Here is a 27,348-nt window from a genome sequence, read left to right on the forward strand (position 1 = left end):
ATTAACCTCCCACTTGATGATTTCTCTTATCTTTTCCATTTCAGTATTAGTTTTGATTTCCTTCAGTTACTGAATCATGATTTCTCCCTCTTCTCTGCCTTAATTCTTTCCTCTCAAGTGGGCTCTGCTTTTGTGTTTTCAGACAATCCATTTCTTTCCCACTAGTGCTCTATATATGAAAATGAGGTATTTTCTTGACTACCTGATGAAAAAGTAGGTGATCCTTATACTTTGTGAAATAGGAAGGCAGTCTGTAACTTAAAACTGGTTTATCAAGAAATGCTTATTGGAGTCTTTCGTTCTTAGTATTTTTTTGTGCTGCCCTTCCGTGGATAGGAGGAATTACTGAGCTACAGGGGGGTAGGTACTGCTTTGTGATTTGTGCCTATAAGCTGCATTCTAAGAGCTGCATATCACCAGCCCACCATAACAAGATGTGCATAATAAAGTAAAAGCAGAGTGCTCATCTTTAATTTTTCTTTGATGCTTGGTCTCTGCCTTGAGAGCTGCCCTGTGCTGCATCCCAAACCACTTTGACTGTCTGATTTGCTTTACAAACTTTGAGATTTCAACCACGAAGTACGAGGCCCATAGGTGTTCTGGGGAATAACATGTTCCAACAAGGAAACAGAAAAACCTTTCCCATGTTTTCCCAGTATTTCCCAGTAGCAGCACACAAAGCAGTGTGAAAGATCTATTTCTGGGTAGCGAAAATATTCTTCAAATGCTGCATCTGAACCGTGACCTTAAGAGGATTTTTTGGGTAATGGAGAGGGACTGTAACGTACGTTAAAACTGTATAATGTTTTTCTGAATTTGGAGCCTGATTTTGGGCAGCTAGGGAGGTGTATTTGATCTCTCAAAGACTAAGTGCTCCAGATGTAACACAGTTAAGAATATGACTTGAATCATAATAGAGGAAATATATAAAGAAAACTCCTTGCACAGAAATGTGTCGACACAAACAAAAGCAAAAGGCATCTTTTAGCTTTATTTTTGACTGGCAGTAGAGGGTAACAATAAACTGGTTTTTAGTTTTTTTTCCACCACCAAGAAAGGAAAAGGAGTATGAGAAATTAACAGATCTGAAGGTGGGAATATTGCTTTTTTTTTTCCCTAAAAATTGATTTTGGTGAAGAGAAGACTCTTCTATTAGTAGTAGAATGTAGTCCTCAGACCAGTTTAAACAATTGCATAATATTAAGTTGATTAAGACAGAACAGAGCAAAGAAGCTTCTACCAGGGTATCTGCTGAGTGCCCTGCTAGGATGCTCAGTTTCAGTAAGTCAAGGTTGCATATTTGAAAAGAAACTTTCCCTTTGCATTAAGTCCTTTTTCCTGTGGCTGAAAGGAAAAAGAATTAAGTTAGAGTTTTGTTTAACTGGAGCCTTTACTATTGCTCAGAGTTTCTGAGTGAGAGAGAACCAGAGGGGCCTCCTGATTTGCTAAATTATGTGTACTTCTGGGCCAGCACTGACTGTGTAGTGTCATGATAGCAGAATGTCTCCCACATGCTTACACATTTTTGTTCAATTTTGTCTCATCTGTGGTGATGGAAAGGTAATACAATTTTTTTTCAAAATGTTATGTGTTTTTTAAAATCCTATTACTTTAATGTTATACTGTTAAAATCCCATTTTAACATTGTGTTTATATGGGAAAATGTGGCATAACCTTCTGTGTGGCCTAATTTTCATTTGTGATCTTTATGTATCAATGCTGCCTCCAGCACGATGTAATGTGAGAGCCAAATTAATTTGTTTTGGAGAAATTCAGACCTTGGGGTAGAAAGTGAGAAAATAAGTTGTGGGTAAAAGCCCTGCCAATTGCAGCCTGGGCACCACTTATATGTATTTAGTCTGTGGAAGAGTTTTAAGGTTATCTTAGACCAAGTGTGATTATCTCACAAATTTATCTGTGGTGCAGCTTCTCTTTGCTTTGTTGCATTGTTTCAAGTTCTTATCTTTGAAAGATGATGAGACCTTTGGAATATGGCAGCTTTTCCAGCAGCATTGTTGGTATTTCTGGAGGGAGTACCAGTCTTAAAATGATGATTTTCATATGAAGTTTGGGTGTGTCTTTGATGTTTCTTCTGCTTGTTTGTACTATTTATTTCCTGTAGTCATTCTAGGAAAATTTTAGTGGCTTGCTCTGATGCAGGTGTTCTAAAAAATATCTCTTTCTTTATATATAATTGCAAGATATCAGGAACAATGGAAGCATACAAATCCTTGCAGATAAATGTAAATAGGACATGCATCCTACTACTCTGTACTAGTGAGCAAAATCTTTGTTTCACAATTCGGATTCTTGGAGATTCCTAATGGTGTTTCAAATAGGAGTTTCCTGGTTTTTGGTGAGTTTACTGCAGTTAGTTGTATGTGTATTACTGATTCATACAATTATATTGTGAATTAACATCAAAATTGTAAGTGTTGCTTGGTGAGTTGTCAAAGATAATGAGAGCCCATACCTGATACTGAAGTTAACACTGCATTTTAATAAAAGTGTCTCAGGACAATGTGCCTGTGCCTCTGTTTACTTTCCTGCACAAGTTCTCCCAAAGCTTGAGTACCAAAACTCCAGATGAACCCCAGCTCCAGCTACCAAAATCTCCTGCTGTCTTTTGTGTTATGTTTTTGTATGCAAATGGAATCTCAAACAAACTTGAAATACAGTAACCAACATCAGATCCAGGTGTTTTTTCTCAGCTGCTTGAGGTGAATGTGTAATCCTGTAGTTCATGCTCTACTTAGTGTGGATGTAATAAGTTAATTGAAAAGAAGTATAAATTCTCTGGATTGGAGATACAGGAGGAAGGAGAGCTGTGAAAGGAAGTTCACTGTGGGCACAGTGCTGAGAAGTTGTGCTGTTTTAATGCTAGTGCACAGCAAAGCATGGAAGGTGTTTGTTTTCAGCGATGGCTTATGATGCGCTAGGCATTGTAATCACAGTCTTGCTTGTATATTAAAACTCTTCTTCCTTAATCTTGTTAGTACCAAACACAAGAAAAAAAGTCTGTTGAGGAGCCTGGAAATTGTGTGTGTCCTCCCTGGGATGGTGCCCAGGACTGAAGTGTTTACCTCTTTCTATTTGCTTAACCTGAGGCATTTGTGATTGCTTCAGCACGGTGAGCAGCCAGGGAGATGAGATGGGAGCTTGCCTGCATGTTGGGTGGCAAAGGGAGGGATAGGCTGCTAGAAGAAAGCATTGTATGTTTTCATTTCTGATGGGGAAAACGTTTGGCCCTGGGTAAGAGTATTTTAGACAAGGCTTGGAATATGTCCACATCACAGCAACCATATTTTTGCTATCTCTACAGTCACCTAAAAAAATGAACCCTAAACCCCCACAGCATTCAACTTCATGCTGGAGAGAGTAGAAGAGCTAAGAATCTTGCTGGGGGAAGCAGGGAGCATCTATCACTTTGGGATTTATGGTACCAGATGGAGTGTGGTGTGTGTTCTGGCTCCAGTGATGGATATGTTAAGTTTTGCCTTTCTCTCATGCATGCTGAGATGGAAGAAGAGAATGCATCCATCGCTGAAGGAGAACAATCAAAGCAGAAAAAAAAATAGCACAGAATATGAAAGCACTGTAGACAAAGAAACTGTTACTACTACTCTCTCTTGTATCATAAATGATTTCACTACATTTGGGCTGGGAGCCTAAATGGTATAAACTTTGTTGATGAGTTGTACCAATCAATGTACATGCACACTCCCCTCCCACCCCAGCTCCCCTTCCCATAAGGTTTAAGAAGTCTCCCCCATTTGGAAAAGTAGATTACAAGTCAATTTCTTCCCTGATACATAACGAATAAAATTTATAGACTTACCTAGGATTTAATATGAGCTCCTGTACTTAAAATGGAATGGATATGATTTCTTTAAATAGTTTTGGAACACTTAGACTGACAAAGTGGATAAGCCAGCTTTTGGAATAAACTGGCGTGTAAAAACTGGCAAAGTTTTTAAACACTGTGCATTGTAATTGCATTTTGTTGGGATATTATTACTTCAGCTGCACAATTAAGGGAGTCTGTTGCGTATTTGCAGACGCTTTTCCAATAACCTCAGGCTATATGCACTGAGTTGGATTTTTCTCTTCAGACTATCATCTTGGATTCTCCCAGACTACATACCACTGCTTTTTTTTTTTTTTCTTTCTGTGTAGCAGTGCATGCTATAAGCTACAGTGAGTGTAATACTTTCTGCATTGTTAGGCAGTGAACATTATCAGCAACTGCAATATTCAGGATTAGCCTTTTTGTTATTATTTGGCATCTGCAGTACGTATATGAATCTGTGCAGTCCTGTTTCTCCAGAAGGCAGCTGGGCTCTCTGACTGAGAGAACACAACCATAAAGGTTTCCTATAATTGTCACTATCCTCAGGAGTTCAGTCTTAATTGGACCTGCGGTGTTTCCAGTGCACTTCACTGAGATGTATAAAAACTTGTATTTATTTAAAGAACATGGGTTATATTTATATTAAAATATGTCTTCACATTTTATAATGGTGAGATGGGGTCAGATCAAGGTTCTCAAAGATATACCACAAATCAGTTCCTGAGTGAGAACTATAATCCAGGTCGCATAACCCCAAGCTTCATCCTTGGTCTGCTCCCAAGCAGATGTCCCTGAATTAATTATGCTACAGAAAACATATCAGCTGGTATCCTGCAGTACAGCAAATGTATTTCAGAATGGTAAATAAAATCTAGGACTTCCCTGGGGCTTGAACTTTATTTCTCTCTAGGAGGTGTCTGTCATCTAAGCTTTATTTGAATTTTTAAAAACTGAAATGAAAAAGTTCATTGGCTTTTGCCAAAGGTCAGAGTAAACGTTATTTTTATGGTTATATATTTAAAGATGCATTTGATAAGAACTGATCTTCCATGATACCCATAGCTTTGGTTTTACCTTTCTTAGTTTACTTGCTGCTTTTGGAAAATAAAGGAGCCATGTACTAGTTAATGAAAGAAAGGAAGCAGCTGTTTCATGCAGACTAAATTACATGGAATTCAGTTTTGATGTTTTTTCTCAAATCTTCATAGATTTTGGAACACATGATCAATGAAATGTAAGATTTACATGCTAGCATCAGCTACCAGCATGTCACTTAAATCAGAGAATCAGTTAAGACGTGAAATTACTTGGAAGAATTCCAGAAAAGGAATGACGTTTTATTCCAAGAACAGTTGTGCTCCTGTCTGGGTGGGTGGATGCTGGAGACTATTTATCTTACAGGTGAAAATGGTAGAAGAGGTAGAAGCTGTATGGTGTTGCATATTGGGGAAGAAAGGAGATTTCTTAAGAAGACTATTGCATGGTATCCTTCTGCAATATTAAAATGCATGTGCGCACAAACACACAAAACCAAACCAAAATGAACAAAAAAACTCCAAACCAAACACAATACATCTATTGAGTTTCATCTTAAAGACACCCAAAAGTGCTAGAAACATTTATTTTTTTATCTAAGTCATGTAGAGTACACACAGAAACAAATTTTGTATAGATATGCTGCAGTGTTCAGTAATTGTTTTCTTTGACTTGCATTATGAAGTTGATTTCTCTGGTCATGACACTCCTGGCCTTTTATGTCCTCAGTACTAACACTGTTTGGCTGAATGGTACTAAAAAGTGTTTTTCTTGTCAGTATCCTGCCTGGATCATCAAACCAGTGAAATTCAGGTTCAGAAAAAACATGTAAAAGTTTGAAGACATGTAGGCAGCAAATACCAGTGGCAACAGAGCACTGTAGACTTCAGTAAAAGACAGAGAAGCCCAAGGATAAATGGCATCACACTCAAGAATAAAGATTTTCAGAAGTTTTGCTGTCAAACTCAAGGAGATTAGAGTTGTATCAGAAGTGATTTATTTTGAATAAAATTACTCGGTTGTGTAATTTAAAGCAAGTTGGATAAAGGCCATGTTTTCCCTGCTCTTTGAAGTCTTCATGAAAAACATTACTTCAGTGGGAGCAAGACCACAATAATTTCTCTTTTATTACTGTTTTTCTCCGTCTCTACCATTTTAAACAAGGTAGTACTGTTCTGTCAGAAGTCTTTATAATGTACTATACTTTAAAAACGACTGTTTTGGGATCATGGTGGGGTTTTTGGAAGAACTAAGTGCTGCTGCTCTTGGACTATAAATCTGTGGTGGTTGGTTAAAAGGCTAAATGAACATTAACAGGTCTAGTCACTTTGACCTCAGTGGAGTTTAAACAAGTAGCAGGGCAAGTTCAGTGGCTTTAAATGAGTTATTATTAGTCAAATCTCTGCAAAGCCAGATAAATGTTATGTCATTCTGTTTTGTAACTTTCATCCAGAGAACTCTGGCTGACTGGTGACTTCACATATTCTGGTTTGTGCTTTCCTGTCCTGGCACTCCGTCTCTGGCACACAGTCTCTGCATTTCTTCTGTTTTGGCCTAAAGGAGTCTGTTCTGGTTATTTTGACTTTACCATGCCTGTGGAGTCAGCCTGACAAAGTCAGAATGAGTCACATGTACTGTTCATGAGGTTTGCATGTGCCTGTGTGTGTGTATGCGCGCACATGTCCACAGTTGTTAATGCCTGGGAGCTTGTGCTCAGCAAGGTGAGACCAAAGCTGGAACTTAAGAGAATCCAGGTACTGCTCTTGTTTTGATTGGATGTAGTTTCTGAGATGAACGAGAAGACACGTGTGTCAGGACCTGGAAGTTTTCCAGACCTGCACATGAAGCAGAAGCAGGCGTAGCACTCTGTACACTGAGCTTCTGCTTTGCAGCGTCTGTTTGCAGGTGTCTGTCTGTTGGGGATGCATTTGTATGGGCTGGTTCTGTGGTCTCAAGCAGAGGTGGCTGGGGCATGTTCAAGGATGTTTTTGATTTTTAATTTGTTCGGCTTTACCTGCTCCTAAAAATCCCTACGTTAATTTTATTTTGGTTTTATTCTGCCCAATATTGTGATTTGGAAAGCATATAATGAAAATGCAGATTTATAAGAAGGCTATTCCTATTTCTGTCATGTTTCTTATGCCTAGATTCTCGTCAATAATTGCCATCTTTCTATATGCGTTCTTTAGTCAAGAAAATAAGCTGGATTTAATGAGATCTTTTTCCTTGTGCAAGGACCTCTTCAGCATGAAGAGAGAAAGATAAGTAGTAGTATTTGCTAACATACATCATAAGGAGAAATGTTAGTATTTGTAGAAGGAACACAAGGTAGTGGATTGTAACCATTCATCCTTGATTGATCCCTGAAAGTAAGATATATTTGCATAATGCAGGCATGTTTTGGAGGAGGGGAAGGGGAAGGAAAATATTTTTATCCTTTTATTCTTACTCTTGTCTTCCTCTCCTTTTCTCAGTTTTGATACCTTTTCACTTTTGACAAGATTTTCTTTGTCAAATATCAACAAAAGCAAAGAATGTGTTCAGTAGTATTTTAATTAGTAAGTGAAGTTTACTTATATATGTTCAGTTCTCCTGTGCATAGATGGTGAGAACACTGAAGACTGGAAAAGCCCCATCTACCTGGTGTCCCTGACACTTCTACTTTAGCCTCACTGACATCATCCACAGTCGCTTGGAGCAGCTTCCTCAACTCAGATTGTCAACTTTGTGGAGTAAAAGCCAAGGCTGGCTGGTGAAATGATGTGGAGCTGGCATGTAATTATCCCACTCAGTGTCCTTTTTTGTCTTGTGAGGTGAGCAGGGGTTGTCATTAGGTGTTGTGTGAAGATCCTGGGTGCCTGGGGAAGCTCCCAGGTGTCTGGGTGAGGCGAGGCTCTGCTGTGGCACGCTGCCTGAGCAGTGCCGTGCAGCTGCGGCAGAAGTGGGAAGCCTCAGCGTGCAGATGAGCCACAGTGTCTAGACATGCTGTGATTGTTTCTTTGCTCAGTTCCATGTGGAGCCAAATATCTCTTCAGGTGTAGCAGACAGAGGTGAGCCCAGTGCCTGCACTCATGTAAGAGCAAAGGTGGTAACTGCGTGTGTGCTCTCCGTGGTGCCCCTGCCAAATTCAGTCACACTGCTTGCTCATACCAGTGACTTTTGTGCTGTATCCTATCAGCAGCAGGAACCAGCACTCCCATGTGTTTTGCTTTAAATCTTGTGATGATGTCTTGAAGCCTTACCCTAGTATACACCTCTGTCTATTTTTATCTGTTTGCAGAAGTCCCCTTGCTGCCCCATTCTTTTAAATTAGTGGGTTTCTGGGAAATAAAATGTACCATGGCTGAATTCCCCTCTTGTGTACCTGTGTTTGTCATTGAGAGTAGGTACAACAGCTGTTTGGGAAGTGAGTTTGTCTGTTGCTTTTCCTTACCATTTTCATAGAAGTTTCTGTGTTAGACTGAAACTGATCATCCATTCCTAAAGACATTTTGAAAGGAAAGAGTGCGAGACAGAGGCATGAAGCAAAGCCACTCTAAACTTTTTACTCTAGCAACTGATGCTAAACCAAAGCAAAAGTAAACTAAAACATGATTGCAGACCTTCCAGTAAAATTGATGGGTTTTTTTTTAGTTAGACTTCTAATTTTGGTGGCTTTATTTACAGTTTCTGTAAGATTGGTTTGGTGTGGACTGTGTAGACCGAGTTCGCCTAATTTTAGCTTAAATAAGCGAATACTCAGGCTGGTTTCTGGTGTTATCCTGCCCACAGCATGTACTGTATTGTGCTTGATGATAGTGCTTCCACAGTCACAGGAGCTGCGGAATTGCCCTATGAAGAAATGTAAGGGGAGCACGACATGAATCTGTAGAAATCCAACTTTTACGTATTAGTTTTTGTGTGTGTGTATAGATTCCTAGATCAATAAGATGGATTCATACCCTGTGTTCCAGTTTTGTTTATGTAATTGATTAGAATAAAAGTAACCTTGTTCAAGCTTTTATTTTGATTAAATAAAATCTGATATGTTTATGTAGAAATAAGAATCATGAAGTAAGCAGGTTCATGTGCTTATAGAAAGCACTAGTAGTGTTAGGCTTGTTTAGAAAAATTGAGGTATACAGCCTTCTTTGTAATGTTTCAAAGTGTAATAATTCAGCTGCTCATTCTGGTGTAGTGAGTGCATACATAAATCACTAGCACACTGCATCTTGGAGATGGGTTGCTTGTAGTTGTCTGTAGAACTTGCTGCAGAGTAACAGTTATAATTAATTACTTGACAGACTGAATGTCTCAGAGTAGTTTGTCATCAACATGCACTGGTGACGGGTAGTTTGAGTGCTGAGGTGTTGGAGCATTCTCTGGTACATAGTAGTATAAAAAGCAGAATTTGGTCCTCTTCCAAGTTTTAAGTTTGTCCTTGCCTTTCTGAAAAGTGGGAGGCAAAGAAAAGGTGATGCAATGTCTTGTTGAAAATATAAGCTTCTCCTACTACCTTGGACTATGAAATTGAAAGTGTATTTCTATACTTCAGCTTTGCTTGATCCCTGTGCCTTGGAGAACACCATCTAAATCTGTTTTTGGCAACTTCTACAGCAGAGACATCACAGAATTTCATGGAGGGGTCTGTATATGTGCACATATGATATAAATTATATGATAAAATTCCTAATTTAGGATAAAATATGTAAATTGTAATCTGAAGTACTTGATGATAGGGAGAATGGGATTCTTGAGAAATTTTGATGTGGTAAACATAAATCTGAATCTTTGTTGGCCAGTCTGCAGAGTTCTTCTTGTTCGTATGAGGTTTCCAAACATTTCTATGGTTATGCATTTGGCAGGCTTCCTGAGACTTTCATAGGTCAGGAAAGCATCGGAAAAAAATCACAAACACTTCCAGTCATCTAGTACAGTCATTTCATATAAGTGAGTAAACAGAGTGGAACAATGACTCCTTTTTTGCCTCACGTCTCTGTTTAGGTTCAAGGGTGAGCTGTTGATTGCTGGTGTATTTGTTCTGTTCTGTAGACGTTCTCAATCGAAGAAACGAATGCTTTAATTGGACAGAGGACTACTGTTTTTTCTTGTGAAGTGCCTTTTTCTTGAGGTGCTGAGAGCAGGAAACTGCTATGGGATTCCTGTCTTGCTGTTTCAAGTAGAGATAGCACTTGATTGATTAGCAGTACTTTTTTTGGTTTAATAAATAAAAAAGCAAGATAATTTTTTGAATTTTTATCTTGTATTTGTCATTCCTACAAGATGGGTTAATGTCTTGAAATGTCCTTAATGATGCATCTCTCTCTTGAAAATGCTTTTTGTATTGTTTTGAGATATTAGAGAGTAACTATGTTTTTCTTTTGAACTTTGTTTTATGGAAAGGTGGAAGAATACTGAAGTTTTACCCACCTGAATTTTGTTATGGATGTTACTCAGGGACAAATTTTAAGTCTGTGTATTAGACATGTTTAATTTTAGTGGTATTAAGGCACCAAAGCAAAATATAGAGTAAGGATTTTTCTCAAATTCATGTCTCATGGATTTTGGTAATTCTGCAGCAAATATTCCTCTTCTGATGCTCATCCCAAGCTGCCGGGTATTTTAAAAAAATGATTTTTTTTCTATCTCTTTCCTTTTGGTTCTTCTTCACATTGCGTAGTTAAAGTGCCTTACATTTCTAATTTATGGACTTGAGAGACATGTTTTATGTCTGCAATAAATGCCTGAGAATTGCTGATGAGCTGCCTCCTCAATACCTATTATCTCTCTGCTGTGTTCCCTTAACTCCTAGGAGCCTCCAAGGTAGACCCAGGACCCCACTTTGGCTGTGCACAAACGCTGAACAGAGGCAGTACATGATTACAGAGGGATGGTGACTAAAAGGTGGGTAAGAGACTGTATTTTGTTCAGTCAGTAGATGATAATGTCATGGAGAGAGGATGTCTGGAAAAAAGATTTGTGATGTGACTTTGTATACCATTACAGTTGTTCTGCCTTTCTCTTTTCCCTAAGCTAAGGAAATCGAACAAATGGAAATGGGAGGAATGAAAGAAAAAGAACCTGCAATTCTCCTGTCTTCTTACCTCTCTTGAATTATGCTCAACCTCAAAAAGGGAAACTATGTAAAAATGGGGATGTTTGTTTACAGTGACACTGAAAGAGTAATGTGTTTGAAGGTCACTATTTCAAGATGCTGTTTTGGAGGCTCCACACAAACACTTAACCATCAGTCTAAAAATGTCTTAGGAAAAGGAAGCCTGTATAGCTAAATGACCAGGTGGAGGAGACTATTAAAAGCAAGAGGACATCTTAAAAAAAACTGTGTCTATGTTCAAAGAAGGAAATAAAACCAAAACATTCCCCTATCAGGCTAAACAGAAAGTTAATGAATGCTTTTTTCAACCACACCAAGAGCAGGAGGCCAGCTGGAGACTCTGTGTGGCCTGTGTGTAATGACTCTATGGCAGAAATGATCCAAGATAAAGCCATGGCAGAAAACTGAGTAATTCTTGTGTGTATGTGCTCACCACTGAAAAGTGTGTGGTGGTTCCTGTTTTGGAAACCTTCTTAGGTTAGGAGAAACCTTCTTAGATTTAGAAGATTGCTTTTCTGGAACTAATTTAATGTTCTCAGTTTAGCAGGTCCAGATGTAGTCTGCCCAGTTTTTTTTAGGAATGGTTGAGTGAAATAGACCAGCTTCTAACTGTGGTATGCAAATGCTTGCTTTTACGTGTCTCACCAGTTGAATACTTGAAGATGTCTAATTTCATACCACATTTCAGAAAACATTCATGTGGACTCAGGGAGTCTAAAAACCAGTGGGTAATCTGTTTAAACTGAGTGGATTAATTAAAAAGATTCGTGTCTCTCTTTTAGAAAGAGCATTGAGTATTACAGTGGAGATACTGAGAAAGGATTGATTTCTGTGAATAAAAGCCCAATTAAGAGGATGTTTAAGACCTGATGAACTGGTTAATATAAGCCTTCACCTACTTGAAGGATGTTTGCAAAGAGGATGGAGCCGATGTTCCTAGTTGTGGCAAACCAATAGCAGGAGGTCAACATACACAGATTGCAAATTGAAATGTTCTGATTGGACATTGTAGGTAAATATTTTTCTGTAGGAGTGTAGTTCAGCACTGAATAAAACATGGGTTTGAGGTGGGGGTGGCACCTCTCTGAGTAGAGCTTTCAGGTCTCAGTTGTGCAGTGCTATGGTTGACCTGATCTTGTGTGGCTTTTCATGGCTGGGCAGACTGTCTGACTGGAGGACTCCCAGAGATGTTCTGTAGCCGGTGTTTTTGTGATTTGCAGTCTAATCACAGAAATGGCCTGTGGTCTTTGAAGGGGACAACTGGCATGCAGGTGAAAGACATCATTGGATGTATTGCTCTACTTAAATGATGAAAATTTATTTCATATTGAAAGTTCTCTTGAAATTTTTTTTAAGGAACTAAGCAGGCACAAGTTAAGGAGGAGAACTGTGTTATTAACTTATTAACTGTTTTAATAATTGTTTAAATGGTAAGGAAAAAAGCTTCAGGGGAAAAATGTGTTGGAAATCACCGATGGATTCCCATAGCTCTGTGAGTGCCCGCGGGTATTTTCATATTTATAAGTGACTTGGGACAAAAGTGTGGTGACAAGGTTTATTTCTGAAACTAAGTTTTATGGGACAAAAGAAGGTGAAAAAATAAAAGGGGCAGACTGAAACAAACACAGAAGAACCATGTAAAGCCAAATGGCCATTAAAATGATGGAAGAAATTCAGGATCAGTAATGTTAAAGTATATTGAGTTAGCTTGAGGTCTTGGGACTATAAGCAGCAATTTATTGAAAAAAATCACCTCTATATTTTAGGAGCAATTGGGAAGCAAATTTATATCAGAAATTACTCTAAAAGGAGAGAAATTGAAATATTAGACCACTTTCAAAATCTGTGAAGTGTTTTGTCTTAAAGATGGTGTGCTGTCCTGGTCTCCTTATCTCAGAACAAGTGAAGTAGAATAGGAAAAGTTTCAGAGAAAGGCAACAAAAATGAAGAAGGGCAGCAGGATGCAGAAGACATCAATGGAACAGTATTCCATGCAAGAGCATGTTTACATCTCATCTAGTCTAACTAGATGAGAATTTCCAGACTGGAAGAGAGAGAATAACCAGGTCTTAATGCTAGGTGTTTGTAAAATTATAGGAGCTGTGGGGTGTGTCGATGGGAAATGAATACTCAGTGCCACCTAATTTTATATTAGAAGAGAGATGAGCTGAAACAGACAGGAAACAGTTTTAAAGCTAGGAAAAGAAATGTTTTGTTTGGGGATTTTTTTTTTTTTTTGCACAGTGTGTAAGTTCTGAAATTCCTTGCCACAACATGCTGTGTGTGCTGCATGGTTATAAAGAGCTTCTGAAATATGGAAAAGGAGGTGTAAGAAAATAAAAAAAAGAATTGATAAACAAAGGTACTATCCCCAGGTAAGAAAGTTACTGAGCTGCAAATTAGGGAAAGTATGAAGTGTTTTGAGGAGAGTGGAAGAGAATTTTTGCATGTGTCTGCTCTAGACTTCTGCTCTTAGCTGCTTCTGAAGGCAGACTAGTAGGTCAAGCTGGATGTTTTGTCTGAGTTGGTTTTGTCATTTCTGTTGGGCTAAACAGCCAGCCTGACCCACTGTGGTGGTTCTTCAATGCTGTTTTATAAACAGTAAGGTTGCAGGGTGCAGTCCCAGAACTAACGCTATAATACTAACGCTATTTTAAAAAATAGTTATGTAATAACTACATAAGCTGTTATGTAATTTGAGGTCTCCCACAGAGCTTGGATCCTTTTCCCTCATTTTAAGATAAATCCTTTTAATCTTGTTTTGGCACTTGATAAATTACAATTAAATTTGTTTTAATATGTTCAAGCTGTTTCTTTGAGAGTTCAATTCTTAGTCAAAAAATCTCAGTTTTCTGTTTACCCTGTTCTCTGTACAGTCTGTAGTGCCTGTCAGGGAGCGAGGAATTACCAGAACACCTTTTCTCCATCTGTGAGTTCTAGTGAGACCCATTTTGGTGTAGAGACAGTAAACTTCAAGGGGAGAGATAAGCAAGATGAAATGACAAAACCTAAAGGAAGTACAAAGAGAAGGAGAAACTGCTGATAAATTTGGAGATACTTTTGTGCTTGTGAATTAACTTGAGGAGCAAAGTGTTGGAGTTATATTATCATGATCAAAGGGGAAAGGCTAAAAGTGACAGCATTTCATATGATAGCAGTTTAAATGGCTGGAACAGATCAGGTTACTGAAAGGAAGATGGTCATGGGAGAAAATTAGAAGAAAGTAGGTGAATTGATCTTAAGGAATTGAATGAAAATATGTAAACAAAGTTGAGGAACTACTGAATAAAGTTCTGAAGAGTTAACAGAATTTTGGGAGCTTAGAGAGGAGTGGATACTGGGAATGAAAGCAGCAGTATGCTTAGTTTTCCATCAGTTGTTTATGCATGGGAGATGGATGGATCTATGCAAGTATTGAAGAGTATTCCAACTTCCTGTACCAGTATGTGTACTTCCTCTGGGAAGCTTTCCAAGGGGACTTGAAATCAAAAATTTCGGAAGGGGAATTTTTTTTTTTAATTAGGTCAGAGAGGTTAGTTGCTCTTGGCAAAAATGAATTTTGTTAAAACAGTAGCAAAAATGAATCTAAAGAAGCTGAAATGGAGACTGAGAATTTCTAAGTAACATGGCCAAGACTTGCAAAGACCGAAATGACACGAAAATTTCAAATAGTAGTGTACAGTCCTGAGGAAAGAGTATTTTTTTTGCAGGAAAAAGGGATACAAAGGTGTAGGTTAGATATGGATGGATAGGAATTGTAGAATAAGAACAAGTGAAAGGGAAAGAAGAAGAATTATATGACAGAAGTCATTACGAATTCAAAGTAATGCTTAGGTTAGCCATTTCTCCACCCACCTAATTCTTTCACCTCATCCATTTATGAAGAAAAGTTCTTCTTCTTGGGCTTCTGACTCTTCTGGTGTCTTCCTTGTGGCTCTGTGTGTAGTGATGAGGGTTTCCCTTTGTGGAGGACCTGTGGAATTTTACCAAATGAAGCATAACAATGAAAAGCTCATTAGTAGTAGTTGTTCTTTGTTATAAGAAACCTGCATTGCTTCAAAGCAGCAATAGCAATTTCAGAGTTGAAGTAGCTTCATTTTCTTGTGGGAACTTTGTGCCTGGTGTGTAACATAACTGCAGATCACTGAGCTGCAAACAGCTTTGTACTGAAGTGATGAATTGGGGTGCGCTTGAATCTGCATATGAGGTGAGGAAGGATCAGGGAGGGATGGATGAGGTCATTGTGCCTAATGGAAAACTCTTTGTTTCTTGCTGCAGAGAATGAGACTCTTCCCATTAAGGCCAGTTAAATCTCTGAGATTAATGGCATCTAGAAGCAGGGTTTTAACACCTGGTGTGAAACTAAATGGTCTTTGATTTATAATTTTAATCTCTCTATTTTTTTCTTATGCTTAAAATTCTAGTTAGGGGTAAAGTTCAGCTTCCCCCCCACTGACACAACTGCCCTCCTTTAGGTCACACTCCTTGCAATAGAGATGCTAGCTTTAATTATTCCAGATGCCTCTCATTTGTCTAAAGACTCATGGGATGCTTTCTCTTGTTGTGATGATTGAAAATGTCATAAGAATTTGTAGAAAAGGGCACTGTTTTGAGACCTTTTGAGCTGACACTGTTGATCCAAGTTTGGTGGATTTATATTTTTTTTTCACATGACAGAGATTTTTCTACTCTCAGTGTGTGCATTAAAATATGTATAATCTGTTTGCTCTGGAAGCCCTTTTGGCAACACCGCCGAAGCAGTTTGAATTATTTTTCACTCAGAATTCAGATTGTATCTTTATAAAATGTGGTGAAATCCAGTGCTGGAAAGCATGCACGATTGACAGCCCTGGAAATTGAAATCCCTGTTAATCCATGTACTAGCTAGCACAGCCTAGCTGGAGCAGACTCTCTATCTTGGCAGCACAGCTCATGGTTAACCTGATGAGGTGACCTCTGTTTCAGTTATTTATTGTTTACAGAGCACTGAAGGTTTGCAAAGATTTTTCACAGTAAAAGCAACGCGTTTCAATTTCTGTTTTCAACATCTTTCTACATGGTGTGTTTATTACAGTATAAATACAGGTTCGTGTCTTTTAAAAAAGCAGAGCTATGTACTCTGCCCTAAATTTCTTCTGTAAAAGAGGTGTTTGTGTGTGGCTGTATTATTAGTTGTAGAAAGTGGTAGGGCTGTAGTGAAAGAAACAGAACGCATCATGGTGACATTAGCAATTTAGGATTTCTGCTGGATTACTCTGCAACTGTCCCATCAGCATCATGGTGAAAGTGGCATGTGACAGGAGAAAAAGTTGGCCCCGTATGAAGGGATGGGGGGAATTTGTTCCTGTATCCAAATGTGCACCTCAGAGAGAATCCCATCCTCTCCCTTCCCCCCTGTCTGGGAGGCAGCATGCTGGGGTAGACCATAGCAACACATCATGCAAGGAAGTTTGGTATTACTCTTTGGTAAGTTGAGTATCATTCTCATGTTAAATGTCTGTCTTCTCAAGTTACACATTTCCTAGCACTGCCAGAAATTGCCAGTTTTTACTTGGCCAGACGTACACAATATATGCAAGTTTCCTTGTTAGATGTGGTTTTGGGGTGGGGTTTTTTGTGTGTCCAGTCCCTTTTCTTTTTGCCCCCCTCTAGATCAAATCCTGCATTTTATTATTGCATGAGGTACCCAGTGGAAAGGCATTTCATCCTCAGCATTTTCCCTCTGGGGTCTTTATTTTGAATTCCATCAATAGATTCCATAGACCCTTCTCATACCTGTGATACTTGTATGTATTTGCACCACTGCTGCATAAAGTGACACTTTTCTCTGAATTTTCAACACCATACCCACAGCCAAGGGGAAGGTTTTATTTGTAAAGTATTTTATTGTTCTTGTGTTTTACCTTGTGCTATTAGTAGACACCATCTCCAAGGATTCCTTTTCATATGTTTGTTTAGTTTTTTTTGTTTTGGTTTTCCTTCAAGAGCTTTGATGTTGGGCTGTTGTCCTGGAAGTAGGTTTAACAACATTTCTTTCTGTAGCAATGTGCAATTGACATCAATGCAGAGACTTAGTAAATAAAGGAGAAAGACTATAACTGCAAAAAGCTTACAGTAGAAGAGATTGAGACTGTGAGATTTTAATGTTTGAGAGCATTTTTAGTACCGCTGTCAGGTGAAGAAAAGAAATAAAAGCAGATGCAGGAAAGGAAATGTAGTGTTTTAGCATTTTTTTGGTGTTTACATGAATACCCTCTTCTGCTGATGACAGCATGTTTTGGTTACCTTAAAAAGGAGAAGAACTGAGGTCTGCAGAGACTAGGAGGATGAGGGTGGATGGAGTAGGGGAGCACAAAAATGGGTACAGGCCCTTCTGTATACGTTTTGGGGGTGTGTATATATAATATATATTTTTGGTAGTCTCGGGCAACACTAAGCATATTGGAAACTGCACATCATCCAGCCTTGGCATAAAATGAAGGGATGGCTTGGAAGTTTCCCTTTAAGCAGCTGTGGAGGTTTTAGAAAAATTGGATACAAACTAACCAGCCCAAGAAAGCTGAATCTGTGCCTTTACTGTTGGTAAAATTTAAGCAAAAATGCAATCATCCTATGTGTTTCTATTTAGGGGCTGAAGGTGACCTTGACACATTTGGTCTCTGAAGTGTGGATTCCTCAAAAGGAGCAGTCAGATCTGTGTTTCAGTGTATGCAATCTGTGCATACATACTGTATGCTTATAAGATTCCAAAGTGATAAATGAAAAATGATGGCTACAAAGATACCAAAGTGATTTTGTATATGATGGAGACATCAGTGACACTTCATGTAATTTAGTCTTTGACTGATGAAAGCTGTCAGGCACTGAGAAACCATTGGGATAGATGTCACTAAAGAAATTGAATTTTCACAACATTGTTAGTTTGGGGTTTTTTTTTATTTTTTTATGGAATAGATTTTTTTCCTGAGAGCTTGTAAATGGAAATCATAAAGAGGAGCATCATCATTAAGAATTAGATAAACCATGGAAATTAAAGTAATCTAAATAAAATAAGAGGATTTTTCAGACTGGGAAAAAAAATAGAGTGTATTTATATTATTATTTTTGAGACACAAATACACAGAGCAGGACAGTGTATGCTCTGAAGAAAACCCACAAGAGGCTTTCCTTTATTGAAACAAGTAAATCAAGAGCCATTCATTCCTCATTTAATTTTTGGCTATTTGACATCTCTTTATTTATTGTTTCACATTGAGAGCATTACACCAGATAGTATATGATTTCTGTTGTGTCAAGTTTACTACTTTTAAACAGACTTAAAAATAGAACTTAAATTTTTAAAGTTCCATTGTTTTGGAGGAAGAAAATAAAGTTATGATTTATTCTCTTTAGAGGAACTTTTTCTTTCTTTCCTTTTTTTTTTTTTTTGTGTTGTAATCTATTTTAGGATCTAGTGAAAAAATAAGCAAGTTTGTATTTACAAGGTTCAGGCGTGTGCAGGGATGTTCCTCATATGTGTAAAACCTTGTTATGTGAATATATGGGATCTTAAGTATAAGCATTGTAGTAATAAAGAATTTGGCCTTTTATTTTTGCAAACTCTGATGGTTTGGATATTTTAGCTATAAAATGGTCTTTGAAAATCTTTGTGCCTTCTCTTGTTTTTAAGTTTACGTGGTTTATTTCAGGAAAAGATTTATTAACTTGATATTTCACAGAAACTTTAAAATATCTGTATCTTACTTCAGGATTTAGTGAGTAACTAAAAATGTGGATGAACTTTCAAAAAGATCTAACAGAAACAATTTTTTTTCCTTCTGGCTTCTTATTCCAGGACTCTGATAGCTTTGTCAGGGTTCTCTGTGTTTCTGATTAACATCTTCAGAAGACAGAACTGATGCAGAGGGGAGCTGTTTGATTTTTCTGTTGCAGTTCTAACTGAATCAGAGATCTATATACAAGGTCTGATACAGAAGAGTGTAATTTGGATTGGTGGAACCCCCTTTGCTTATTGTCATGGGAGTTAATCATGGGATTAGAGGAAACATTGAACAGTGCTTTCATGTGCGTGTTAAATCTTCGTAAGTGTGTGATAAAAATCTTGTTGATGTATAAATTATATAAATCATCATCTTTGCAGTGATAGTGTTAAAGGGCTACAAAGTGAAGTAGCAGCCTACTTGTCCCTTGGGCAATCTGCTCTGATGGGAGGTGTCTGTGTCCACGGGATGCCATGACCAGATGTCCCTTAAAGATGATCTTCAAGGTCACTTTTAACCAAAACCGTTCTGTCATTTCTGATACTAATTGTACGTTATCTGTACTGATTTGCGTAATCTGTGCAGACTGAACCGTTGGATGGTTCAGGCCACCTATTCCATTGGATAACCTATTGCTTATCCAAGAACTGGTGAAAGAATCCAGAAGCTTGGTGAGATACCTGTGTGTTTTGAATACTTACCTTGATAGAAAAACCATACATAAATGAATGGGTGGGCAATAGGAGTGTTCTGTAGCAGAGATGTGGGGTGGGAGCTCTGAGCTGCCTTACCTCTCCTCATCCTTTATCAGTCTGCTAAACCTTGCTGTCACTTAAGCTGTTGCTGTGAAAGCAGAATATATTGGTTGTTGATGGAAAGAAACAAATCCAAAGCTGGGAATTACATGGGAGTTGAGAGGAGTTCAGAGTCTGAAATGCATTTGCAGATGGGGCCATGGGGCTGAGGGGATTTGCCATAAAAATTGTGCTCTCCTCCACTGTATTTTGGCTGCCTTAGTTGTGACCACCCTGCATTTGCTGAGAAGTATTTAATACCCAGTGCCCTTTAAAACTGTACCAAAGGGCTTCAGGACTGACCCAACTGCAAGAAGATGAAGTTGCCTTTATTATCTAAATAAAGCAGGCTGTCCAGTAGTCATTTCATGACACTTTGGAACTTTTCCAGTAGTTCTTTATGGTAGTAACTGCTTTAATATAATCTTAATTTTGGAAATTTGCCTAGTATTAATGTGCAGAATACCCATTAATAGTTTTGGTTTAACAGTAAAATTTTGTCCTTTAGATTGCTGATGCACATTTAAAATGTATTATATAAAGTTTCTATGAGAGCTAAATACCAAGTACTGTCAAGTACTTTTATACAGTGATAAATGAAATGACAGAGAATTGTTTTAAGTTGGATATAATTTTTTTGAAAAAACCCAGTTATCTGAAATTGCGATATCACTGTCTTCCTTCTGGTTTGTCTTTACATCCATGTGCAAATTTTGGCACAATTTTTAGTACAGTTTACAAATATAAAACAGTATGTCCAGATGGCTACAGCAATAATCTGTGATGTGATGATCTTCTTTTTTAATTATTCAACACATGTGACTCCAATCTCTGTGTTGCCTTTTCCCAATAAATATAGAATGCAACAGCTAAGCTTGCATTACTTTCTTATTGCCTCTTTTTTTACCTGCTTCAATTATCTTTGCCTTTGCTTGAAACTACTTTTGTACATCTTTCAGATCTGACCTTCTCCCAGTCCTGAACTTGTGCTTTTACTTCAGTCAAGCCTTGTTTATAAATGGGGTTTTTTGGTTTTTTGGACAGCTTTCAACACAAGCTTTTGTAATTTAAGAGTATTTTGTATATAATGAAGTTTCAGCACATTGTTAATGCAAATTAAGTCACAGCTTTGCTTGTAGTTCTGATCCTGGTTCCACATAGATTCTTAATTCTCATTGGTGAAATTTCAAAATTCACTTTCTCTGTGACTGAAAAGCTTGCAGAAAATCAAGCCTCAGACCTTAGCAGAAAATGGAAACATGGCTGTGCTTGGTCAGAGGGGCATCCAGCCCAGCATCTGGTCTTAGGAGCAGCCAATACATGGCTCAGGGAAGAGGGTAGGACCACAGCAAGCAGCAAGAAGGATTTTTCCAGGACATTTTTTCAGTTTCAGGTTAAGGAAGTTCCTGAATTTCGCAGTGCAAAATGGGAGTTTCTAGATATTTTATAGCTAGCAATGGGTCCGTTTTCTGAAGGCCTTCCTGACCGCATTTTGAAACTTTGTAAATTTTTTTTAAATGAGCAGAGCCCTGTTGTATGGACTCTGTTCTGAACTCCTGTTACTCTCAGCACTTGAAACTGTGTTTCTCCTACAGAACAGGTTGTGTTCTATGTCGCTGATAGTGGTGACAGTCTGCTGGGCCCTAAGAAAATGTGTTTGGTTTGTCAATAATAGTACCAACTGGAAAAGGAGCAGGCAAGTGTTGTGTAGAGAGAAAAAGAGAAGATGAAATGCACGGCTATATGTGTTGATCCCTTATTTGTTACAGTTTTTCCTTCTCCGTTTCCATTTCCTGCTCTAGCTGACACTTTTGGCCTTTCCTGGATCATTTTCTTTCACTTCATGCCTTTTCCTTGTTAAACCTCTTTTGTTTCTTCTTTCACTTTTCAGACTTTTATTTGCAAAAAATCATTACCATTTCATTTTTTCCATTTTTTTGTAAAAGAAAAAACTTTGCTGACTTTTCAGTTTTCTGAGGTGGAGAATCCTTCCTTTTACTGCCTCGTTTCTGGTGGCCAGTCTAAGGATCGGAGTTCAGTGGATGTTCTGGGCATGGCATGGGGAAAGGCTCTCTCAATGACTGGAACAAGGTACTAGATATGAGTGGAAGGAAACTTTAAGTAGGAGTCTGTGTCCTGGGAGGATATCAAAAAGGCTGAGGAGCTAATGGATAGCTAAGGAAAAAAAAAGTATTTAAAAAAAAATGCTGACATTTTATTGGGATTTGGGCCTAGTCTGTGCTGATTTGGCTTTATTTCTAATCCTAAATTGCCTGTAGTTCTCATTTGCCTGGTCCTGCTGGGTTGGCCTGTGCTTGCTCAGGAAGTTGAGCTCCACTGGCTCTACACTCCACTGATGAGGCAGAGGAGCCCACAATGTGATAATTGAGTTCCAAGGTGTTGTTACAAACTCCTGGCTTCACTCAGGCCAGTGTTCTTGAAGCAGTGCTTCCTTTGCTGAAATCACAAATACCAGCTCTGGGAGAAGTGCTGGGGAAATAGCTTTGATGACAGATTCTTGTTTTATGACTTGTTACCCCTAGCTACAGATATTAGCTGTCTTTTGGCAGAATGTCACTATGAATTCAAGGACTGATTTTTGACTGTGCTAGTCAATGACAGCTGATGGCTGTCTGCCTCTTGCAGAACTTAAAATTCATGCCACTGCAGAAATGAATGACAGCATTAAAAAAAAAGTTGAAGGAACTCAGTAATCATTTTTTTAATTGAAGCTGACTCTCACTTTATGCAAATACAAATTAGAATATGCTACTCTGCTGCATAGTAAACAGTCTGCATTGCTGGGTCCGGTGATGACGCTTGATAGTGTATGGCTGGATTATTTCACTGAAGAAGATCTGTAGTTTCCAGTCTCATCTCAGTGTTTAGTGAGATGATCTTTGAGCTATTGCTCTGATCTAATTGTGTACCTGACTTATATGCAAATTGTTTTTCTAAAGGTACACTGAGTAAGGAATGTATTTCAAAGTAATTATACTATAAAGAGGTATAGATTTGTGGTTTTTGTGCATTTGACAGGAAATAGTATATGCTACAGTAAAAGCAGCTTCTTGGGGCATTTTGTTTGACTTTTTGTGGTTTTTTTTGGTTTTTTTTTTTGGTTTTTTTTTTTTGTTTTTTTTTTTTGAAGAGCCCTCTTTATGCCTGCCATAAAGATGCCCTCCATCCCTTTTTCCTTCTGACCTCCAGGGCTTGTCACTACTGGTGAATTGAAAGCATACACATTGCCTTAGAATTTAGCTAAATTTTTGGTAGGTGTGGTGACAGAGTCTTTTTATATATTCTTTTCTCTAACAGTCTTCCTCTCAAATGTTTTGCATTAGTTTGAGGAGTTTGGCTTTAACAAATCAAGAAGAATTACATAAAGAGGCACTGAGCTACGTTGCAGGGGTATTCATGATGCCCTCTTTCCTTATTTGTGTACATGCTTACTAGTGATAACACAGCATTTTTTTCGTGAAGAAACGACAATTTTCCCTGTTTTCTTGTCACTTGCAGCAGCAAGCATTCTCTTCTTTTAATAAATTGTAAAAAAAAGGTACCACTGGCAGTATAGTAGACAAACTGGGTATTTTTCATTAAATTTTCATGACCAAAGATGAAATAATTACTACTATTTTAGAATGTATGCAGTAGCAATATGGAGCAACATCTTTCTTTGTACTCATAATTCTGTTGTCATGAACGCACAGAATATGCAGTTTGTTTCATTAGTTAAATACTTTTTCCCCGGGCTTGTGCTAGGACAAAAAGGTTATCTGGAGTAGTTACTTCACATGAGCAATTTTTTTTCCAAATCTTCACTGTTTTGCAAAGATGTGGAGCAAAGTGCCCAGAGAAAGTGGAATGAGTCTCCTGCAACAAATTACATGGGCAGCATCTGCAAGAGTAAACACTGGTGTGCATGTAAAGAAACCCCAGACCTGCTTGTGAATGCCTGTACCCAGAACCTGTTCTGAAATTGGCATCTTTTAAACATGCCAGACCCTGCTCTTTGTTCACTTACATTGACATAGGTTCACTTCCTCTTTTACTAAAAATGTAGTTTGAATCTGTCACTTATAGAATCAGCGAAGATAATTCTTTGAAAGCATCTTAGCTTTGGAGCTGCAGCTAGTGTGGCAGCTTTTGCATACAGTGACTTCTTTTGATTGAACAAAGGAAAATGTAGTTTATAATTCAGAGGTAAATTGTACTTTCAACACGGTGTGCTTTAAGTGATCTAGAAATATTGACATCCTGATTATTTGACTTTATATATATGACTTCAGTGCCTGGAAGGAATAGTCTTTAAATGAATCTGCTTGGACCTAGCAGTAGCAGTTACCTGCCTTGCATGCTTAGCTGTGCACACTTTTTCTCTTTTTTTGGTTCAGATGAAACAGAAAATCTTGAATTGCTGGGTTATTTTTTCTTCATCAATGAGGCCTAATAGGTCTCATTCATCTTTATATTTCTTCTAGTCAAGCTGGATCAAAAGAAAGGGAATGAGGGATAGAGTAAGTGCACAAGACTCTTTACGTACAGGAATAAAATAATATATTGAAATAAATTGCATCTTATAGCACTACTTATTCTGCTTTCTTTTTCATTTTGCATCTTCAGATTGTTTTGCAAACTTGTAAAATGCAATTTGTTGAAAGTCTGAATAAATGGTTTCTGATAGAAAAGTTATGCAAATAGGAGGTCAGTGTGCAAATATTTGGCAATAGTTAAAAAGCTGGTCACTGTCACTATTTGGATATATGTTTTGAAGAGTTTTGACCTGACCATTATTGTCATTGTTGAGAGAGATTTACATATGGACATTATACAGAAATCAAGTAAACTGGCTGAATCTTTGCATGTTTAGGGTTCTCTTGGATTTGTCTTGTCTTGTCATATTGCTTCAGGCTACCTATCCCTTCTTGGCATGAGAGCTGCACTTTCAGTAAGGAGAGGGGTGATTTCAGGAAAGATTACTTTGTCTGCTTCGAGCCCTCTGACTTGTTGCAGTGTCTCAGGTCTGTGTTCCACAGGCTCACTCTCACAGCTGCTGTCTCGGGCAGCAATGGAGCTGGTGCAGTGGTCTTGGCTCAAGGATGTGCAGAAGGGAGCAATCCAGCCTTCACAAGTTCTGTGGAAAAAGATTCAGTTTTGAAGTCTTTTCTATGGTGTCTGTTCATCGCTTCATGCTATGGGTGTATGTTTCTTTGTAAGGTGTTTAGTTGTATTTTTTGTGAGGGTTGGGGTTGTATGGGTTTTTTGGGTTCTTGGGGGAGGAGTTTTGGTTGGTTGGTTTTCCTTGTTTTGTTTGTGGATCTTTAAAAAATACATTTTTTATTTTTCACTCTAGCAGTGTATTAGGTGCAGTTTCCAGACTCCTTTCTCCTTCCGTGCATACACTAGTGTAGTGAAAGGGTAGAAACTTAAAGAACTTGTGATAAGGTTTCTATCTACTGCCTTAATTTGCTGTTCTTCTGTCAGTTAGGGCCTCTGACGATTCTCCTCTGAGTTGTTGCAAGTAAGCTTCTCCTCACAGTACCCTACAATAATGTGTTTAAATTAATTCATCAAAAATCATTCATAGACTTAAATTAATAAAATAGTGCAATGCACATAAACAGCTAGAGGTTGAGGTAGAAAGTAGTTTAGGCTGTTACTCTTTTTTTTCTGAGATATATGGTCAGAAGTGTATTCACACTTTTCTTACTCCTCCTTTCTCCTTGTTTTTGGATATTCTAAATGAGAGTGTTTCCTGTCTCAGTTTTTGCCATGTGAGATACATGCAGTGCGAGGAAGAGTTCAGCTAGTGAGGAAAAAAGTCTTTGACCCCAAAATTCTTCCACAGCATGACTATAACATGCAAACAACTGTGTCAGAGACCACCTATAGCATGTAAGTAGTGTGTCGTGAAGGAAAATGCTGTTTGGATTTAGAGGCCAAGGAGAGGTGGTGTCGTGAATGAATCTTTGTTACTGCTACTGAGTTTTGCTCACAGGGCACAGGTGGGAGAAGTCCTCTTGATACCTGCAGGGTACAAGATATCAGACCTGTTAACATTTCCATCTTAGTTCTTACTAATACCACTCTTACTCAATGAAATTAAGTATCCTTTTTGTAATGGAAACCAAGTCTTCCATACCTGTGTGCATATTTAATATTTGGATGAAGGGTGCTGGTAATTTTCTTTTTTTCTGGAGAAACAGGATTATCTTTTTGCTGTGTTTGCTGAGTAGTGTTGGTTTTTTTGAAACTTGGCTGGCATATGGAAGCCTGGTTACATAAACACTATGGGCTTCATTTACAGCCAAAGAGACAGAGAAGGCTGAGATTTCAGTACAAATGTTTCATTTTATTCTTGTTTAATTATTTTTCATTATAGTCACACATTTATGAGTATTGCTTTTAATTTTTTTAATATTATTTCTTTTAATTTTGAGACTTCCAAAATTAAAAGAAATAAAGTTTTGTTGTTTTTTTGTTTGTGTTTTTCTTTTTTTTTTAACATGGAATTACCGTATTCCTAGGTCTTGGGATATGTGCAAGAAAAACATTTTTTGAGACCTTATGAAGGTATCAGGCCTTCATTTTGCTTCCTAAATGCACAAACATAATCTTACAGAAATATGAATTAGAAGTAGCTGTTAGTAGTGTATTTGTATGATCTTTAAGTTAGGAATAGGAACACTACAACCCTCATAAACTACTTGAATTTGTGTAAGAATAGTGCATCATGCATATAAATGTCAATCTTACAGAAAATGAACTATAAAACATTGGAGCAAGTGCTTTATGCACTACATACATTAGTATCCAGAATTTCTATGACCAGATACTGCCTGTTGTAAGCCATAGACATTTTGTAGGGCCAGGTTCTTATTGGTAAATGGCATCATGAGACACTACTTAGGAAGGTAAGGATATGAATCTAACTGTCTCATAGCTTCTCCTCCTTTTTTTTCCAGTAACTTAAGAAAATTTAGCAAAGAAGCTAAAATTGACTATTAAATTTACTGCTCAGACGTATTATGCCTTTGATCTATTTATTTTAGTTTAAATGGATGAGGATTAGAAGTGTCTAGGTTGGAAAGATACTAAAGGCAGCAAAATAAGGTGGTAAGAGAAGAGCAGTTAGTCTTATGAAGTCTGGGGCTAATAATGTTAGGGACCAGTGTTTACTATCGATTCTGCTTTCTGAATGTAGCTTTTGGAGCACACTGCTGTTATTGTGGAGTGTTTTTTTTTTCATTAACAGCCCTTTGTTTTATGCGTTTAGGATGTTTATTTTACGCAAATAGAAAGTTTCCACCTTATTAAACAGCACACTACAATTCAGTGAGATCAAGCATACTAGAACTCAGAATTGCTGATTTTCTTTTCCTGAATGTCTCCATTAATTAGCAGAGTGACATTTCTGCTTTTATGGAGCTGTCTTAAATCTCTGGTCTTCCTTCATGAAAGGCAGTGATGTCTCATTTCTGTGTGTCACCAGCACGCAAGCCTGTGTGACTCACTAAAGATGCTAGTGGTGAAGGTTTCTTTTGGGTTGTATGATTAGGTTGTAACTCCTTGGCACATTTTTACAGATGAAATGAAAGGAACTGGGTTGGATCTAAAATTATAATGACACTGTACGTATTCTATTACTTCTATAAGGGTCTGGTTATTGGATGTTTCAAAAAATCAGGAAGTTTGATTTTTGACCTTCAACTTTTTTCTGATTCAGAACGAAAACCATTATATTGTTCATTGATACCTAAATTTTCCTAGAAAGGGGTCTTCATCATTTGAGTCTGCAATTCACAGCCTTGT

General features: G+C 37.9%; 1 protein-coding gene across 7 annotated transcripts in view; it reads left to right on the forward strand.

Annotated features, from left to right (window-relative positions):
• The window catches only part of SEMA5A (semaphorin 5A), a 323,210-nt gene that overhangs the window by 81,464 nt on the left and 214,398 nt on the right, over positions 1-27,348 (forward strand). For all 7 annotated transcript variants that reach the window (XM_005484272.4, XM_005484273.4, XM_026791761.2 and 4 more), the window contains one exon: positions 10,677-10,768. The gene's annotated coding sequence lies outside the window, so the exon portion shown is untranslated. The remainder of the gene's footprint in view (positions 1-10,676; positions 10,769-27,348) is intronic.

This window comes from Zonotrichia albicollis, chromosome 1, assembly GCF_047830755.1.
Source record: "Zonotrichia albicollis isolate bZonAlb1 chromosome 1, bZonAlb1.hap1, whole genome shotgun sequence".
Classification (NCBI taxonomy): domain Eukaryota; kingdom Metazoa; phylum Chordata; class Aves; order Passeriformes; family Passerellidae; genus Zonotrichia; species Zonotrichia albicollis.